Below are 15472 nucleotides of genomic sequence, written 5' to 3'. Positions count from 1 at the left end.
GATGATAAGGTGAAGAACGCTCGTCCTCTGGACACTCTGTCCCAGAAGCTCTGTAGCTAAGTTTATCACAGGATAATTCCAGTTTAATTCTTAGGAGGCTTTTTAGTGGAAAACAAATGTTTTGCTTATTTTGGTATCATTCTTCAAACATAATTTCAGACTCAAGCACCAGATTTCCTTGGTCCTCTTTTAAAGTTGCTGAATGCCTCCATATCTCACTGAGTACAGCTAGAATCACTGGTGCTCACTGGTTCAGAAAGACAGGTCTGAAATGAGTGGGCACTGGCTGCATGAAGTAGGGGTACGTGTCCAGAACACGCAAATGATGACCGTATGTGACTAACCCCTAATCTTCCTCTGCCCTTCCTAAATCTTAGCCTGAAAATAGAAAATAGCAAAATCTCCTCTGCATCAGGCCCATATCCTATCCACGTCATGTGGGTCAGGAGCAAATACAGCACTGTTTTTGCTTCTTTGTTGTGCTGCGCAGACAACACCATGCAACTGAGAGTATCCGCTACCATATTTCTGTATAGCATTTCAATTTCACCTTCTGAGCAAAATGCCTTGAATACCAAAGAGTCTGCATGCAGGGGCAGCTGCCCCTTTGTGTGACAGAGTCCATGTGACATGGTACAGGGCAAACACCTGTGCCTTGCACTTCCAGAGCTGCAAGGTGCTGTGCATTGCCTCCTCTGCACATGGGCAAACACTCATCCTTTGGCTTTCGTGAGACAGAAGGTTGAAGCTGCACCAGTGGGTGTCTGCCAAATAGAAAGTACATGCACGTGCACAGATACATGCAGTGTGTTTACAGAAAATGATAGAAAACAGGCCTGGGTGGTTTTTTAGGGACTACCTGGAAGGTTTTGTGTCCCTGCCCATGGCAGGGGGTTGGAATTAGATGATCTCTTAGGTCTCTTCCAACCCAAAGCATCCTATGGTTCTATGATCAGTTATCTCACCTGTGCACTGGTGCCATCACCACAAATATGTTTTTTATTAGAAAACAAAAAGAGGCTTCAGGTGTGTGCATCTTATTAAGACACTATGCCACTTTAAAAATACAATTTAGATGGCAGGTGATCGTTTCCATATTATGGAAGGCTTGAGAATGACTGACAAGATCTGCTTTTGCAGCTCTTATTTCTGCCAACCAAATTACTGAGGACAAGAGTGAATAGTGCATATTTAGAAAATGTATTTTTAAAGTTGGGCTTTGGCTGAACAGTAACTTCATGAGAAAGTGAAGCCTCCCCTTCCCAACTAGCTGTGACTGAAATACAGCAAATGAAGTAGGGGGAAAAAATGAATGTAGTAAAGAAATTAAGCTATATAGCCAAAAAGAAGTTTCACCAGACATGCACCAGCACCCTGCACCCTCTTCACAGGCTTGGGATCAAAGCTGGGTGCTCATATCCGAGGGCTGATTAGCCCTTTCCCGATTAACTCTTTCCTCCCACCCTGGCTACCTCCCACACATCAGATATTTGACAGTCCCCTCCTTATCTGCTTTTGCTGCCAGGTGGTCTGGCATTCACTTATCATGGCCTCAGAGGACTCTATGCAGCACGGGGGATTGGAAAAAACAAACCAAATTCTTCTTCTGAGCCAGGCAGGTAGGTCCCAAGGTGCCTGTCCTCATTACAGAGATTGCTGGGGGAGCTGGATCCAGCTGGCAGAGGTTTCTCATTAGGATGGCAAGGCTGCAAATGTGAAGCTGGAGGGAAAGTATGTAGCTGTTGAGCAGAGGTGGCCTTGAGGCTGGGGTTAAAGAGGTGGTGGAAAGACTTTTTTTTTTTTTTTTTTTTAATGATGTGCTTAGCATTGTGGGGTTTTGCTGGTTGTGGAAGCAGCAGCTCATCTTTGGGTGTGTTTGGGTTTGTTTGTATTCCCCCCCTCCTTCCCCAGCTCTAAAGACATTATACTTTTGCAAGTGTTAAATTTTGACTAGTTCTAGCATAGACTTAGGACAGGAAAAAGCCTGTTTTAGGGCTGCTGGAGTCTGGATCTCATGCAATATGTGGGAGTTGTGCTCCAGCTATTTTTCTATTAAGTATATGAGGAAAAGCAGGGAGAGTGGGAAGAGCTCAGACTCCGCTTATTTTTGTGCTAGCAAACAGTGTAGCTCTGGCAGAGGGGAAAAGCTTTGAAGTGTTGACCTGGTGTGTGAAGGTCATGGGTAACTCCTGGCAGCGTTTTCCGTCTTAGAGGTGTCACAGACATATAAGAAGGTGGTCGAGAACATGGGCTGCTGATATGGCCCTTTTGACTGGAAATAGTAGATACCAATAGAATAAAAATAGGGGAAATAAATAAGATAGGGGGCAATAACAGAAGCTTTAGGGGTCTCGGAGACGTAGTGCTCCAGGTCTGCCAGCCCTGCAGAAGCTCTTTCTTGTTTAACGTGGTTGGCCCTGCTGCCTGTGTGACAGCTCCCCGAGCAGCTGCTGGGCTGCCTGCGGCGCTTTTACAAAAAGCACTTTGTGGGGCTAGTTGCGAGCTATGCAGCACTCTTACAACTGCACAATATTTACTCGTTGGCATTGCTGGGCCAGCTGGAGCATTATACACACAGCCACGCGTCTTCCCAGAAGCCGGTGAGGCATGTGTTTGCACATCCAAGGCAGCTTTGCTTGGAGTGCGACTCCAGCGTGATTATTTCAGCGGGTTCTCCCTCCCTTGGCTTTGTGCACAGAAGGAGATGTGTTCTGTGTGACTCGGCCAAAAATGGCCAAGCTCTGCTCTACGTAAATTTTGAAGGATCAATAAGTCTAGCAGTTGCACTTACTCCGTGACAAATGGCGATAACCAGTAGCTGAGGGAGCGATCAGCTGATGAGCCATCTTGCTTGTGTCCGCTGGCTCCTGGTGGCTCTTTGCTCTGGTGGTACCTGCCAGACCCAGCGTTGCCTCCACGCCAGCTGACCGCAGGATCTGTAAGGAATTGCTGCTGCTGTATCTGCTGCTGGCTGCGTGTGGCAGGCCGGTGGCGGTGCCTGGCTGCACGTGGCCAGTCCGCATTGCAGCTCCTGTTTCCTAAAGAATATGCCTGGATGGAGTTGGATTTAAAATGTGAAAATAGAAAAGGATATACACACAGGTGAAATAATAACGGGGAGAAAAAGAGAGGAGTCTTTTAGACCTCAGCATTGTAGCTAAGTTCAGCCGAGGGCATAGGAAGCTGGGCAAGCACAAATGAACTTCAGGCTTCAAAACCAAGCCCACCTCACCCATCCTTATCCCCGTCCATTGCAGGGAGGTTTAAAATCTCCGTGAAGAAAAATGATTATCGTTGAGTCAGGCCAATAGCTGCGATGCTGGCTGCCTGCCCCTGCCAGCCTGCTGCACAACTTGTGTGCTAATGTTTGGATGTGAGCGGTGGGAAATGAGTGTCAGCCTGTACTCTCTTCATGCACCATTGAGCTGTGCTTATGGTTGCTCTTGGCAGCACCAAATCATTAAACAGATAAAACCATCAGTCTTTTTATTTCCAAACATTAACCTAACTGCTAATAAAGCACAGCCCATGTCATCCTTATGGGCTCTGCAGAGCTGAGTCACACTGGAAACAGGATCCGAACGCGAGGAAACGCCTCGGCCTCCTTCCTCACACCTCCTGCGTGAGCAGAGCCCGCCTGGAGGAGCTTCACCTCGGGCTTTGAGTGCAGGAGCTGTGTGGGGATGCTGGCAGAGATGGGCTCAGGCTGTGAGCTGTGGTGTGGGTGCCCTGCCTCCCTGCCTCTCCTCTCGCTCCCAGCACCCAGCAGAAAGCACCTCTCGGCCCCACAGGCAGGGAGCTGGAGTCATTCTCCCTCTCGGTGGACTTCGCCCTCGGTGGCTGAACGTCTTTTTCCCCAAACATCTCCCAGCAAAACCGGAGGGGTTTTGTAAATTCATTATGTCACAGAGGAATCTGTTTAATCAGCTGCCTTTCCCCGGAGGCGCTTTACACTTAATGAGACACTTGATGGAAGGAATCAGAATTGGTTTGTACAAGTTGAGCCTCGAACCCCCCAGCTGATGTACTCCTGAGAGTGCTGTGATTTAGAGGAGCGAACTGAGAGGCCGAGCAGTTATCACCCTGTTCGTACAGTCAGTGGGAGAGGTGAGAAGTAAAACCTAGAGCTCTGCACTGCATCCTTCCTTTGCTAGGTATCGTCACGATAAATAGCAAAGGTCTCCATGCTACCAGGAGCCTGATCTGTGCCCTTGGTGTAACTTGCCAAGCACTCTACCTCCCCAGCACAGTTTGCCAGATAAGCACAAGGCATATCCTCGTTTAGCTTACCTATGGCTGAAGGTGTCCAACTAACTCAAAAAGTATCCAAATGAGGAATATTGCGTGTACGTGGGAAGGGTGTCAAGAGCCTTGTGAGCTAGGTAGTGGGACCACAGAGCTGGAAAATGTAGCAGTTCCCACTTTAGGCTCAAAATCCATTATTAAAATCTTCATGCAGGGGTTAATGTAGAAAGAAAGGGCACATCTTTGTTCCCTCTGCTTGTTTGCTTTCTCCAGCTGCCCATGCTATGTTGAGTCTTGGGTTAACATGTGGCCTGCCTTCGTAGCACGGTGTAGGCTGGTGTGGCAGCTTTCCTGCTACCAGGCTACAGGTACAGGTGCAGGGGCCTCAGAAACCTCGCTCTGAAGGACCCTCCACAGACCTGTATGTAATGTTGTGCACTTAGAAACATGCCAAGTATTTTATTACTGCAAAGTAATTCCCTTTCCAGTATTTCATTAGCCTTCATCTTGTAGCTTTTTTTTTTTTTTTTTCTTACGCTAAGTAAAGACTAAATTATTTGGAAGCCGATTTTTTAGCAACAGCAGAACGCTTTCCCTGCAGAGGAGGGGACCAAGACACTCCGCTGGGAGTGGAGGGGTGATTCATCCCCTGGTTTTCAGTCCTCCCAAGCAGCCAGCACCTGTGCCAAGGCTTTTTGCGATGCTGCCCTGCTGCACCCCTCAGGTGGCTTTCAGGGAGGTGAAAGCCAAAAGCCAGAACCTGCAAAATCACTGGCTGCTTTCTGATCTGCTCTGGGTGCTAGCACTCTGAATGTTGGACAGCCCTATATTATGAAGATACTGTCCCAAATTACACCCCAGAGCTGCATTTATTGAAAAAAAAAAAAAGGAATTTCACAAGGACAAATCCGTTAAATTACCTGTCCAGGCATCCAGATGCACACCTGAGGCATCTTTTCTCTCTGGAGCTCTATTTAAAACTTTAGTGGTTTATTACTCATCCGTGCATAGTTTATAATTCAGTTCTGTGTAATTGCTTGTTTCTGGGATATAGGTATTTAGATTTTGATACAGCTAAAATATATGGTTTGTGTTAACTTTTTAAAATACATAGCTTAGAATTAAAAAATAAAGTATTTTTCTCACAAAGATGACATGTAATGGATGGTAAAGTTGATGTATGTTCATCACAACGCATTTATTTTACTTTCAGCTGCTACGATTGATAGTTTATGTAATGTGTGCATATGAGGGTTTTTAATATAAATATGGGTTTGTAAGAGTGCCACTTAGCATAGGTCTTTAACACATTATCTAGAGATTATTTATGGACCATTGGCATCTTTCCTTTCCTTTTTTTTTTTTTTTTTTTGGTTAAAGTTTAAAAGGACTGAAGATGAAAGCATAATTTAGCATGGAATTGATTTTACATCATCTGGTTTTACAAGAAATAATATTAAAGAATTGCGTTGTCATCTCTTGCTGTGAAGTTGCATTATGTTCTGTAGCCTTGGCTCACTTTTAATCCTTCAGTAACGCACACTTAATTGTTCAGCAAATGACATAACATGTGAAGAAATAATACCTAGAAGGTGATTTATATCTCTTCAGGCAAATACACTGAGAACTGGATCATTTGCCTTTGTTATTCATACCGGAACAGAGAAAGAGCCATAGGATCTGAAAACCGTGGTCAGTTCAGACACCAAACGTATTCAAAATGCAACCTGGAAATAAAAGGTATGTCTGCTCTATCAGTCAGGCTCAAACCTTGTCTTAAAACTAAAGACACACTCGATGTATTTACATAGGCATCCTGTGGAGGAGAGGTTCCTGGCGGCTCTGAACTCGTGTATGCTGGGAAGGTCAGGCTCTGGTGGGACCACCAAAGCCCAAGACTCACCAAAAGGAGCAGACCTACAGCCAGGTAATTACAGTCTGATTCTAGTGGGATACAGAGACACTGAGCCTGCAGGACTTGTAGGGAGAGAGGGGAGGAGGGGCTGGATAAAGAGGAGTGATTTTTACAACAGATGGGGTTTCCCACTATGAGTCTACCTGGAGTAGCGAAGCCACCTTGCCAACACAAGCGTCGGTTCACAGGTTCCTAGATAGTGGCTAGAAGTGGTGGAGAACACAGTGTACTAGAAATAGTTTTGAACAACTGTTTCTCCCACAGCACAAAGATTGCCTCCAGCCCAATCCCAAACTTTGGCATGCCAGACTTTGAGTCTCCCCAAACACAGCATGAATTAAAGATGGACTGCTGCTAAGATCACTAGAGTATGTAAATTGTGTGGCTCTTTATAATTACATCTCTTTGTGTCTGCTCTCTGCCTTGGAGGACAAAGGGTACAGATCTGCTGCAACCTGCTGTAGAGGTTAGAACCAGCTCCGTCCCTTTGTTCTCCCTTCAGCCTCCAGAAATAGCTGAAGTGCAGAAACCTGGTCTCCACCATCTTCCCTGACTGCATGGGTCATTTGTTTAATTAATTCAAACTCACAGCATTTATTTTTATTGCAACTCCATCACAACCATTCCCTTTGCCTTTTCCCCAAAGTAATTAAAATAAATAAATAAATAAACTTTTTTGCAGAAGCAAATTAGGAGAGAGATGTATTAGAAATAAGACTGTCAGCAAAAACAGGCTGCCAGGTATGCCTTACACATTTCACAGGATCAAGGCTTTAATGATGTTGCATATTAGCATTTTGCACGTGCAGCACATTGGCTTGCCATATCTTTTGGGTTTATTTGATTATTCTTCTTTCTGTGACATTTTTTCCTAGTCCCCTCTATTCCTCACCTTTTCCTTTTGTCAGGAAGAAAATAAGCACACTGTATAGAACAAAGTGAAATATCCTGAGATTGCATGAAATGCTGTCCCCAGAAGGCACTCCTCGGAAAGTGTTACGGCAACAGTAACCTAATTCAGCCGACTTTCTGAAGTGTCTCACATGGTATAGTCCAACTGGCTGTAAGAGGTTCAAAGCTCATTCACGAGTTCAAACCTTGTGTGCCATCTACACTGGCTGCAGGCTAGGCTCTAGAAGATGTCTGAAGGGAAGTGCCCAAGTTCCCATTTAGGTGTTCTGGATGAGTCAGGCATGGGCAGACCACAGATCAGGCTACCAGCATGTTCAGAAAGACCTGAGTTTCATTTATAGAGTGTGAATGCCCGAAAGCAAACTACCTACATGATATACAGAGGAGCTAAAAGCTGACAGTAGAGAAGGAAGGTTGGAGGAGTGGATCACAGAACTCCCAATACTCTTCTCCTCACAATGCTTTCAAACAAAATGGGGTTTAAAAACCTTTCTGGGTTCCTTGCCTCAGTATGGGACAGTCCTGAAACCCCACGGAGAATCCTTAATTTTGCTGATTTTGTTGATTCGTCTGCTTTGAATCATCAAGCTGCATGGTAACGAGGAAGCAGTATAGTGAGGGTCTCTTGTTTAATGTGATTCAGGTGCACAGTTGCTTCTTGCTTACATTTCTACGGGAAGCAAAAGTTGAGAATCTTTTGCTTACAAAATGGTGGAAAAGCAGAGAAATAAGAGCCATGAGGAAATGTCTGGGAACTGCTGGCAGTACAGTTCAGGAAGGAAAGCACAGGGTGTTATGCTGTTCCTGTGTATGGTCATCTGTTGTATTAGCTACAAACTCTGTGGACCTTAACGATGTCTCCTTTGAATTCAAAAATCCTGTAACTAATCTGAGTCATTTGCACAGCTGAACAGACTCAAGGTCTCTTAAGTAAATTGGAAATACCTATAATTCTGCAGGAAATTAGAGAACAGTTAGGTAGTCCCATAGCAGAGGAAGAAATAAAAAGGAGTCATAAAACCTCTGGTCTCTGGGAAAGCTCTGGGTGAAGATGACTTTCTAATAGAATTTTCAAAACTTTTTCAGTCTCACTTGGCTCCTGTCATACGGAAAACATTTCAGAAGGCCAAAGAAAAAGGGTTCCATTTCAGCATTAATTGCAGTGTAGGGTTTTCTTAACTCTCTTTCCTAGGAAATAACTCATTGATGCACCATTTGCAATAATTAAATTACAGGCCAATTCTTTTGACTAATGTGACTCAGAAGACATAGGTTAAAATAGCATCCAGAACATTTCTAACTGCATACCTTATGGACGAGAATTTAGCATATATCTTGAGGTTCACATTAATCAGAAAGCTGCTACAGAGTCTATAGGCCTGTTATTATAATTTGCTATTTTTAAAATTCTCTGAAGTAATCAGAAAATCAACCAGCTCAACATCCCTAAAGAGAGCTGCTTCCCACCCACCAGCAGCGGCTGACTTCACTGTTGACATAAAAACCATGAAGATCTCAGTCTAGTATTCTGCCATGTAATTGTATCCTTAATTTTGGCCTTGTTGAAAGTCTGCTGGAAAACTGAGCTTGTGTGTCCTCATTAGAAGCAATTCATATGTAAATCATTGAAGATTTTCTTTTAACTTGAAGAAAGAAAATGTCCCTGTGACTCAAACATTCTGCAGGCTCTTGCTCCTCTTGTGGTTCCCGTGTGGCTGTGACTCTTGGCAAACCCAGTGCAGCATGAGAGGGTTGCTGGCCACACTCCTGGCTGCTCTTGCCTTAGCTGCTGGGGAAAGCATCTGTCAAGAGACATTACCTTTTGGCAACCTTGGTTTAGTCATTGAAAGGACACGAGGTGAACTACGCTATCTCCTGCGCTCTTGTGCCTGGCACATACCCACAGGAGGTGCTTCCCTTCTTTGGTCAATACTAGCCATCTAGAATCAGCTTTTCTCCATATTAGAAGACTTCGTTTTTGCTCTTTTGTATGTAAAAGTAAGCTGAAGGGGCAGCTTAGCAGTAGTGGAATAACATCCTAGTGTTAAAAGGGAGTAACTTGGAAAATACATTAAGTAAGAAAATGTTAGATGAGTTCTCTGCACAATAAAATTAAGAAATACAAAGTAACAGCCAAGTGCTTGTGCAGCTTTGAAGTTTGAGCACCTATTTTTTCTGAGCATTTCTGGATTTGGAAATGGAAGTTATCATAAGTATACTATTGAATATGTTGATATCAGTTTGAAGGAATAGTGAGTCCTTGCCATGATTTCTGTGCTCCTCAGTTGGATGAGCTCAGTCCATTCACATTCTTAACTGTTCCTGAAATATAACATATCTGAGGTATTTGTCTGTAAGATAGGTGGGTCTTGATGCTTATGAGTAAATTCCAAACTATTGCAGAAGGTGTTCAGAGAATCCCTTTGGCATCTTCTTTTAGATATAAAAATCCAGAAGAGCAGGACTAGGTAGCAGATGATAAAATTCAAGACAATTAAAAATTGTGTGTCAAAACCCTGTTTTCTGTTGTATAAATAATTCTACATGGAAAGGTTAAAAACAAAAACTAGAGTCCAAGGTAATCTATGAAGCAGGTAATTGTTTATTGTTTGTGACATGTCCAGTTCGTTGCAACAAAAAATGACGGCTGCTAGAAACCTGACCTTGTGCCCAGAAATTGTGTAAAAGCACAGCTGGCCCTGTCTAGGCTGGAAATCTTTAAAAACTCATGGCACAGACTTTATTTTGAGAGAGTATTTAGCTTTAAAAATGAATAGGGGCTGCGTGTTCCAAATGTCACCTGTCAATTTAACAAATGGCAACTATATACACATCTTAATGCCAGATTGCTGTTTCATTAGGCTCATTGTGGGTTATCACTCTGGAGGAACTGGCATTATTCTAACAGGAGCAGCAGAAATACAGGAGGGCAGAGGCTCCTCATCACTGCTGCTGCTCAGCTACATGGTGCAGCTGTGTATGGCTTTTAGAAGGCAGCAAGGGAGAAAAAGGGCACAAACTGGAAAAATGTGCAGCAGGACGGAGAGGGAGGCATGTGCTTCAGTGTGGCTGCGTCGAACTCAGCATAGCACCAGCCACCAAGGTGTCCTTCAATTAGTTTTGTAACTAACTCAGCATGCAGGAAAAGTCCTGCTGGCTGCTCAATAGCCCTAACAGTGGTCTGAAACATGAAATGAGCAGGCAGGTGGCTCCAAATGGGGGCATTCTGTAACCCTGTCTTAGGGTATAGGTAGCAGGAGGATTTAAGAGTTGCCCTACCTTGGATACACCATGCAGGACTGAACCAAACGAGCTGCCAGGTCAACACAGTGAAGGGAACAAGCACTGAGGAAACAACCATGATTCAGGTGAAGATGGGGAAGGGATGCACCTGAGCTGATCTGCTTGGCCCAGCTCCAACCCACCGAAAGGCAATTCCCTAGCTGCCCTCTGCTGCACAGGAGAGCAACAGTTCTGCAAGGACTGTGGAAATCCATACTTTGAAGCTCCCCGAGCTGCAGCTGCCCACGCCAAAGCTGCCAGATCTTCCTGGTGGTGGAAACACTACTGAAATGCCCTGCAGTGTATGTAACCAAGGTTTTGTCGCCACCGTTGCAGAGAGCTTTCACCCTCCCTGCTGCAAGTGGCAGCTCAAACATCCTGGTGGAGCTCCCTGACAGGATAAACGCTGGACTATTAAGAAGTGCACTTGCCAGGTACTGGTCTGAGTGACTCATTCAGGCTGCTACTGCTGCTGCCAGCACAAGTGCTGCACAACATGACTGGAAATAAGTTGCAGAGGATGAGAAAATGGATTTCTTAGAAAAGAATTCCTCGCTGTCTGCAGGGTTGGGTTTAGCACTAACAGACTGGCCACGACACAAGCGGAGGGTTTCCTTGCTGGGTAACTCTGAGTTCACAGGTGAGGCCACAGCACGGGAAGGCAGCTAGGTAATTTTGTTCCCAGGCTAAACGTACTTCGTTCTCCTGTACCACAGCATTCATGGGAGTTCACTCGGGGATTTGTAAATCCCAGATTACACAATTTACTCTTGCCCTGTTCCACAGCACTCCAGCAGGAAGCTGCTTCTCCCTGGGAGTCCCCCAGCTCCAGACGGCGGTCACAGCCACAGCCGAGGGGCCGCTGCCATCCCCTGCACGCCAACACGCATCCCGTAGGGCGAGGGGTAAGTGTGCTGCTGTACTGAGCACCTTGCTGGGAGTCTTCTGGGAAAGGGAAATTGCTCAGGGCCCTCACAAAGCTCTGGCCTGACCCATCTGTGCAAAGGCACCAGAGGGGGGCTGCTGGGGATTTCAGAGCAGTTTGCCATGAGGCCACAGACTCCTCCAACTTCTTTTCTTAGTCAGACCAGGTGATAGTCAAATTTGTCCAGATGTAGGTTTGCAGGGAGAGAGTATGTAGATACATGTACTTATTTTCATTTTACTCTCATTAGGTGTGTGGAAAAAGCTGGTAAGCTGTTGAACTCAGTGTCCCCACAGCTTGTTGTTTAAAGCTGGCCTGTTTTTTCCAACTGTATCATTTGGCTTAGCAAAAGATATTGCCTCTCCCTACAAATCTTGTTTCTCTCACACAGTATGGCTGCACTGATAATGGCAGCTGTTTATAACCTCACAAATTAATGCAGCTTTAATGGCTACCTCTCAGACTTCAAAAGAAGAAAGTAGGAATCAAAGTCACGTCAATGTTTATTACACCGCTTCCTTTTTGCAGAGAGAGCTCTGAAGATTACAAAAGTGCCCCCAAAAACCTTCCACCATATGTAAATGTGAAATCCTGACACCATAAAAATCGGTGGCTGAACAATCCCTCCCCAACAGTGCTAGCATCTGAGTCATTTCTCAATTTCAGAAACTGCCCCTACTTTATCCAGCAACTCGAGCAGCCCACACAAGCACCACATGAGCTGGAGCTGTGTGTAAGTGCAGCTGAGGTCTCTGCACCTCTCTTCAGTGGTGAGGAGCCCAAGTTGCTGCCCTGGTTCCCCGCTTGCACAGACAGGGAAGGGCAGAGTTAATTACACCATGCCACACATTTCAGGTCTGCAGAGCCTTTCATTTCATGTTATCACCCTTTTTTTAACCGCTTAGATTTTCAAAAGACAAAAGTAAGGCACCATGTAAAAACATCGCTATGGAAACATCACAGGCTCACTTGCACTTGACTGCCAAGCGACTACCTAACTGAAGTTTTACATCCTATTGGATCACTGCTGGCCATCTGCTCTCCTTCAAACTTCTCTGAGTTCTTTATATCCCTGAAAAGTTCATTTTTAGAAAGGAAGGAGGAGGAGGCAAGGGGAGAATCCGGCATTCTTGGCTATCACAGAGCTATTGTGAAAAAGGAAGATAAACTCATTTTGGGGCAGCCCCTTAAAAAGACAAGGATCCATGTTTTGTGAAGTAATTTTGTAGAAAACACCCCGTTTTGAGATGCACTTTAATGATAAGGGTATATATTGGCAGCCACAAGGCAAAACAAACAGCTGCTTCTAGTACTCCAGCACTAATTGTCTTCCTCTCTCCTTCTCTCGTTTAGTGTCAAATGTATTTTCTTCTAAAATGTAACAGTTACTGCCTACACTGGAGTTGTTGGCTGCAGGCTCCCCAGTCTTGCTCCAAATAAAACACAGAAATAGATTTCCTGCCAAGCGCTGGGGAAGTTTGAAGACTTTAGTTTTTAAAAATATAATCTTTTTATCAGTGCCCTGAGCCTGCCAAAGGTAATTATGGGCCATGGCGCATTTACATTAATGCATAGGACCTACAGACATTTCAAAAGCTTAATGGAGAAACTCCATAAATGTACATATTGAAAAATAAATTAATTAAACTGTCATGTAAAGATATCACTTAATTTCGCAGAGCGGAAGGCGCTCTTAATAGGAGTGGAATGGATCAGTGAGCATTTCAAAACCCAAAGCTATAATTTAAATTCAGCCTCTCTTCTAGTGTGCAAGTCACAAGACATATTTATTATAGCCTTGGATTGTCATTGTAATTGGTTTAGCAGAGACAAAGCCGTGTTGTTTTGCTTCCTTGCCCTCCTAGCTGGGTCAATATATTTTGATGTCAGACTATTGACAAGCAAACCAAATGCTGAAATAAAACCATGCATGCCTGTGATGAACTGGCAAAAATACTGTCCAAGGTAAATGCAGTGCCGAAGCCTACGTATTTATTTATCAAGTAGCAAGGGAAAAACTGCGATGTGAGGCATTTAAACCTCTTTAAGTAAACCAGTTGAATATATTTACTGCTGCTCTCGAGGCCTGCTATGCAGCAACAGACACAGATACAAATAAGTAAAAGCATTGTGAAAATGAATAGCAGCATTTATAAGCTGCTGCTCTGGGTTTTCCAGGTGGCAGCAACAATTAAGGTTGTTGCACTTGACACTCTTTTAGGGCTAGAGCCAAAGCCTCAGGTTCAGGCCCCTAACAAGCAGACAGCAACACTTCTTCCAGGTTGTGTATCAATCAGCTATTGATTCCTGGGGTGCCTCTGGCTTGGTTTGCTGCAAGATCTTATTTGGTAGCAAGTTACAAACCAAGCCTATGCTTGTGCAGCCACGAGCAACTGTCTCCTTCTTGCTAAATAAGCAATTCGACAACAGTTTAATTATTTTTTCTGACATTCTTCTTTCTCTATTTCATTAATAGTGTTTCTTGTAAGTTCATTTTCTGATCTGGACCAGCAAAGTTGGTCAGTTGATCTGGTTGTAACAGCGGTGGCCACCTTCTGCCTTCTTCCAGCCCATGTGAGGAGGATGGCCATGGAGATGTTACTCTGAGCCTGAACCAAGAGCTGGCTGCCCAGGATCTCAGATGTCCTTCCTGTGAAGCATTCAGGTTTGTGAATCTTACTCTGAACAACACTGACAAACTCAAAAGCTACTGTAGGAGTTTAAGGGGGTTGTGTACTCCGTCTTCTTGATGCATAGTACAGGAAAACGTGTTTCTGAGAGAGGGAAATAGGGCCAAAAAAATTGTGGCCCTAGCTTGGAACAAGAGATTTCACTATCTGGCCTCAAGAAGGCTCAGGTCAGACAAAGCAGTCACCTGCTCACAGAAAATAATTGGAATGATTTCCCCTTCTGAAAAGGCTCTTGGTCTGTTCATACTTAGGAAGAGCTGCAACGCCTCTGAGACAGGAACAACTGCCCCAGGCACACCTCTGAAGGCAGTGGCAGGCAGAGGCAAATAGCACCAGCCTCTCTGGGTGCCTGCCAACAAGAAAAGCAGCAGGAGCTGCCACTGCCATTGTGGGAGCTTTTTTTCAACATGATCCTTTAGCAGTCCGTTCCCCAGGATAGTTAACTATTATACTTAAACACCATGCATCTGCATGTGTCTCCCAATACTACTGCTACTGCAAATAGTAAACAGAATCATCTTTTGTATCTTTTCTGTAATACATCATTTTTTACCTTGCTGTGCTCTTCCTCTTTCTTGTCCATTATCTAAAATGCATGCTGTTATCCCTGATTGCTCTTCAAAGAAATTTTTGACACCCTCTTCAGTCTCCCTGAGCTCTGAGCAGGACTTACACTGTTTTCTAAATGTCAGGTCACCATCGGTTCCTGTTAAAAAAAGTATTTTTTATTCCACACGTAAGGATTGTGGAATTGGACACAGCTTTTAAAATGCTTTCTTCTATTACCAATAATCTGTCTGCTTTTTTATGTGGCTCCTACTGTCATAATATGCAAATATCAACACCATTCTTCTTTGCAACAACACAGTGGGGAAGGAAAGTGTTCTTAGTCACTCTGCAGAAGAACAGGTGCCAAGAGACTTAGGTTCTGGTCCAGAACAATATGTGGGCTCCATTTCCTACTGCCATTGGTGTCTGTGACAGTCTAGAAGTCTAAAGTCTTCATTTAATTTGGACTTTTTCAAGATATGAAAAAATTATAACCCAGATGAGAATTGAATATATGTATCTGTATGCATAAATAGCTACCTTGTATTACTAACCAAACACAGTAACCACAGGTGTGACCATTTCTTGGTCACAGTCTTTAAAAATGGTCTTTTTCTAAATAGCTTTTCCACCATCGCTGTCTGTTTCATGAGCCCTTGCAGCTCTGAAGGTGAAAGAATCTCTGTTTGTAGTCATAACTACTATTGCTTATGGAGGGGAAAATACCTGAATGTTGTAAGTAATGGTCATGGGGTCAGGAGGACAGGATAGGTCACAGATGTAACTTAAGGGGTTTACGTTAAAGGAAGACTATTTCTAAACTCTGAGATTAGATATTACGGTAAAAATGCTCCTTTCCCTTTTCACTGTGTAAACAGTAAGTAAGCACAAAAAAAATATAAATTCTAGCTTATTAGGAGCAATGGTAACAAAGTAATGATTTTAATGCACTTA

At 44.1% G+C, this 15472-nt stretch overlaps 1 protein-coding gene and 2 long non-coding RNA genes across 4 annotated transcripts in view; 2 read left to right on the top strand and 1 right to left on the bottom strand.

Annotated features, from left to right (window-relative positions):
• LTV1 (LTV1 ribosome biogenesis factor) overlaps positions 1 to 15472 on the top strand; it is a 350847-nt gene that overhangs the window by 144639 nt on the left and 190736 nt on the right. The window lies entirely within an intron of this gene.
• Positions 1009 to 13945, top strand: LOC137854153 (uncharacterized). Of its 2 annotated transcripts, none has more exons than XR_011094984.1 (5): positions 1009 to 1619; positions 5857 to 5985; positions 6057 to 6172; positions 11141 to 11259; positions 13849 to 13945. It is a non-coding gene; the product is annotated as an uncharacterized lncRNA (long non-coding RNA). The 2 variants fall into 2 exon arrangements; XR_011094983.1 differs by having other exon boundaries at positions 1010 to 1619; positions 13756 to 13939.
• Positions 13250 to 14715, bottom strand: LOC137854154 (uncharacterized). The gene is made up of 2 exons (XR_011094985.1): positions 14523 to 14715; positions 13250 to 13929 (listed from the first exon to the last, which is right to left on the bottom strand). It is a non-coding gene; the product is annotated as an uncharacterized lncRNA (long non-coding RNA).

Source organism: Anas acuta, chromosome 3 (assembly GCF_963932015.1).
Source record: "Anas acuta chromosome 3, bAnaAcu1.1, whole genome shotgun sequence".
Taxonomy (NCBI): Eukaryota; Metazoa; Chordata; class Aves; order Anseriformes; family Anatidae; genus Anas; species Anas acuta.
The sequence above is the reverse complement of the archived record's forward strand: the minus strand, read 5'-3'. Positions and strand labels throughout refer to the sequence as shown.